We start from the raw sequence: 4,670 nt of genomic DNA, 5'->3' as shown, positions 1-4,670 counted from the left end.
AAAAGAATGTGGCCAAGAGTAAAAAAAAAAAAAATTCAATCTGTCACTACACTTGATAAACTGCGGAGTGGCCTGTGTATGAACACCCCTAGGCAGCGTGTGACCAAAAAATGTCCCGATCAGCAGCCGAGATTGCGTGAAGGCCACTGAGGTGCCCCTAGAAGAATGCAGCAATACCATCTTAAATCAACCCGTTCCTGCTTGTAATTAAACCACCGTGCATCAGAAACAACCTCGCTGACTGCAGCGTGGTGGCGGCTCTTCCCATGCTTGGCTCAGCGCAGAATTTCAGGCAGGAGAGCAGCTTTTACTCCTGCAACATGATCAACAGGAATAAAAATTCTGGGAAGAATTTCTTTCAGCCAGCAATGGTTTAAGATTTTCAGAACAGAATTAAGAAATTCTTCCAAATCCAGGCAAAAGACAACAGACCAGGTATTTACCAGTCGCCTCTGGAAGTAGAAGAAAGAAAAATTCATCTGTTTACCGGTCTATGAGTGAATCTGAAAAAAATCCTTGTGTCCTGTTCTGGAAAATAAAGTGTGCCAAGAGCTGGAGAATTCCCGAGGCAATCGGCAATATCTGCCTGTGGAAAGGCAGGTATTGCAATAAGAGAAGTAAACCATTGTAAACTGCAAATGGATGCGGATAGAACAGAAAGGATTAGGTAGAAAGAAGGGGGTTTGTTAGGAGCACAATTAAATATTTATCTTTTGTGCTATGTCCTTAAGGAACTGTAGGGCAAACAGAACTTAACATTTTTCAGAGGATGTGTGTAAAGAGATTTTTTTCCCCCCACTCGTTTGAGTCACATCTATATATTTGCTACAGGAGATTCATTGTTCCAGTGACTGGTTTGTATAATTTTGCTGTTATGGCAGGCAACCGCAGATGAAAAAAATAGTTAATAGTGCTCGCTGTTCTAATAGACGGTGGCAGATTTGTGGTGCACGTCGGGGCGCCGAGGTTTCTAACAGCATTTGGTTTTTAATGCAGTATCGTCCACCCCAAGGTTTCCCAGACCAGCTGCTTCACTGCTTGCTTCTCCCCGAAAATCGTGGTATTGGCTTAAAAAACCATGAGAATGAGATCTTCACTAGCAGGGCACGTGCTGAAGGGCTCCGGGCTTTGTGGCTGATCTCGAAGGGAAGCTGTCTGCCTGTGAAGGGCTGGAGACCAAAACCTGGCTTTACATCCATCTCCCTACAAAAATGCGTCCTTGCAGGGACAGGCACGGTTGGCCCCTCGGTCTTGGGGGCCACCACGCTCTGCTGCAAAGAGCAGGCAATGCCCAGGGAGGGCGCAAGAAGATTGTGCAGCGTGTTAAGGGACCGACCAGGGATTGCCCTTTGCAGGCCTTGCCATGTGTTCTGATACAGCTTTGTACATCATTTCATCATGCTTTGGCTCTCAGATTCAGTTGTCCCCAGGTCCAGCTTGCTGTGAGAAATCCTACTGCTACCAGGTGGCCATTCAGGCAGCTTGCGTACCTCTTGGCCCTCTTTTTGTTTTCCAAAAGTCAGTGCAGCTTTCCTCTTAAACTGTCCAGGGCCAGCCTTCAGGCAAGGCTCAACCTTTCAGTATAGGTCAGAACACCACCTTTTTTCTTTTGGTCTTCTCTCCTCTTCTCTCCTCTCCTCTTCTCTTCTCTTTTCTCCTCTCTTCTCTCTTCTCTTCTCTTCTCCTTTCTCTTCCCTTTCTTCTTTCCTTTTCTTTTCTTTTTCTTTTCCTCTCCATGGAATTGATTGAATCTGGGTTATGACAGGTAGTTGAGAACCAATCTGCGCCACCAAATCAAATCCCTTTTCAGTTTTCCAGTTTGTCTCCTTTGCCACGTACAAGTCATCCAAAGCTCATCACCTGCTGCTCTGGGTTGCTTTCTCATGTCTGACTTTTCTTGCAATCGATGTGTTGTTCTGCACTTTGGCATAAACTGTGTGGCACAGTTCTCCTTCCAAGGCTCAGAAGCTTTCTTGGATAGGTGGAAAGGACTGGGCCTCCGTACCCTCTGCCCCTCTGCCACCCTTACTGCAATGATGCATTGCAGCTGGGAACAGCCCTCTCCCCTACAGTGACCTTCAGGGGTCTGGGAACCCCCTCGTGAGTCTTTCTTTCCAGAAAGACACAGGGGTGGCTGCAGGTGGAACTGTGCTGCCTGATTTCCCCCAAATCAGAGGCTGATCAGCAGCTGCTGGGGAGGTCCTGAGCAAACCCCACCCTGGTGGAGGGGCTTCATTTGCAGGGATCTGGACCCTGGCAGGAGGCAATGCCTGGGTCTGCTTTCAATGGCGTGGCACTGACTACTTGTTGGCAACACCATGCCATTTCCGTGGTTCAAGGTGTTGGTGACCACTGAGAAGAATATGTCCTTTCAACCAGAGCTGCAGTTATTCACTGTGCTGAAAGAAAAGTAAGTAAATTGTTTGTAAGGCATTAACCTCTGTCCTGATAATATTATCGGTATCGCTTCGGTTGTCACTGGCTCCTGGAAAACAGCACTATTACTTTGCAAAATTAATTGACTATATTTTGTTTTCACAATTGAGTGTCTTTTGCTTGCATTATGCTCTACTTTCTCTAGTGGCTATGTTGTCATTTTCTATGTTTCCTCAGTACTTAAGAGGGAAAAAATTGAAGATCTTTCTTTGGAGAAGTTATGCTAGAAATGCCTGACATGAGCTATGAGTAATTGAGGAAATTCTTCTGCACCAATGACAGTAAATACTGGTGTCCATTTTCTTCCACGGAAAACTATTTCGGTGCTTGTTCCAGAAACTGAAATGACTCCTGTTTCTTTGAAACCAATAATGTTAAATTGTTGATACGTTTCCACCACTGTTGTTGTCAGGATCACGTACAAGGACAGGATGTGACTTTTTAAAAAATTTTTTATTTTTTTTAATAATTTAAAAATACAGACTGGCTTGGATTCAACCTGCCATAGAAATTGTGTGAGCTGTTCTGCAGTGCATTTGATTGGGGAAGCTAAGCAGTCCTCAGCAAATTTAGTTCGTTTGCAGGCAGTCATGGTCCTTCTCCCAGTCATTCCCAGTTCGCTGCTTTACTTCAACTCACAAGTATTGCAGCAGCGAATATTGCATGGGCTGAGGATGGGAAGGCTCCATCCCAGCTTTCTGCTGCCGTGCTCGGGGGATCCTTCCCTGAAGGCCAGGCTCTGGTTTTATTTCTATCCCGGACTCACAGCTGAGTCCTGCGGGGATGCTGTGGTGTGGGCTGGATGGGGCCGGTTGCTCCCGCTCCTCCTTCAGGAGCCTGGTGATGGGGAGTGCGTTGTGCATTTTGCTTGTCTCTTGGGACACTCAAACACCTCTGAAGGACAGCGATGCAGCACTTCCACCTCTCTCTGATGGCTGGGACCTCCTCCTGCAAATGGGAGAATAAGCAGATAACCTGCTTGGAAACAACACGCCAGACCTCTTGGTGTTAGCGTTAGGGCAGAGACGGAAGAAACAGAAAAGCGTGGGGCAAGCCCAGCAGTCTAAAACAGCAAAAGCCCCGCTTGATAAGAGCTTCACCAGGTCTTTAACTGAGTGTTGTCACGTTGGAAGGGACCTCTGAAACTTGTCTCATCAGTCCCGCTCTTCAAAGCAGGACCAGCTTTAGCCCTACATTGGATTGCTCTGGGACATGAAGCCCCTGCGTGTCTTAGTCTTCACTGCTGGTTACTATTTTGGGTAGATGCAAGCTGGTGGGAAATCTTGACTGTAGGTGGACACGTTGAAGTTGACTTGTGGTTTTTTGCTTTCATAAATGCTGCTCTGACTTGGATTCCTTGAGGAAACTCTTCTTATGGGCAGTTGTTTTAAAACAACTGAATTCAGGTGCCTGCTACAGTTGTGGCTGGTGTCAGTCTGCAGTTCCTGTGCTGTGCCTTTGTGTTTTGCATTTCACTTACTGTGGTCAATAAAAATAGACGATTGTCATGTTTTGGTTCAACTTCTTCCTATTCATACCAGTGTTCTCCATCTGACTCCCCTGATGGCTCCCTGCAAAGTCTGAGACCACAAGCTTTTCCTGCCTGCCTCCATGGGCTCACCTGGTTCTTCTGGTTTTAGTGCTGCCACCAAAAGCACCTACTCTGTTAGAGAAAGCTGATGTGCTGCCATGCTCTGTTAAAAGGAAGTTTACCACCAGGCTTTGGCCGAACTTTAAATGTTAACAGCCCATATAAGGAATAGTCTCTGCATGGCAGCTCACCTCTTGAAGATCAGAGTAAGTGAAAGACCTGGAAATGCTCATTTGGGAAGTCGTTGGCTTGCTGAGGGATGGGTATTGGGTGGACAAGGTGAACCCTGCAGCAGGGAGTGAGGGGTGTCTATAGCTTGCTATTTAGGTGTCTGCCCTGGGAGTAGCCATACACCACCCTTTGCCACCGAGCACAAAGCATGGAAAGAAAAGCATTTCTTCAGACATAGTGTGAGCCTCAGCTTATCCCTAAAGGAGCTACAAGGATCATAGAATTATAGAATGGTTTGGGTGGGAAGGGACCCCTAGAGGTCGCCCAGCCCAACCCCCCTGCAGGAGCAGGGACACCTTGAACCACATCAGGTTGCTCACAGCCCCGGACAACCTGGCCTGGAATGTTCCCAGGGATGGGGCCTCCACCCCCTCTCTGGGCAACCCCTGCCAGGGTTTCACCACCCTCACTG

The sequence above is a fragment of the Egretta garzetta genome, unplaced genomic scaffold (assembly GCF_000687185.1).
Source record: "Egretta garzetta isolate BGI_Z169 unplaced genomic scaffold, ASM68718v1 scaffold469, whole genome shotgun sequence".
Classification (NCBI taxonomy): Eukaryota; Metazoa; Chordata; class Aves; order Pelecaniformes; family Ardeidae; genus Egretta; species Egretta garzetta.
This window is presented reverse-complemented; position numbering follows the sequence as displayed.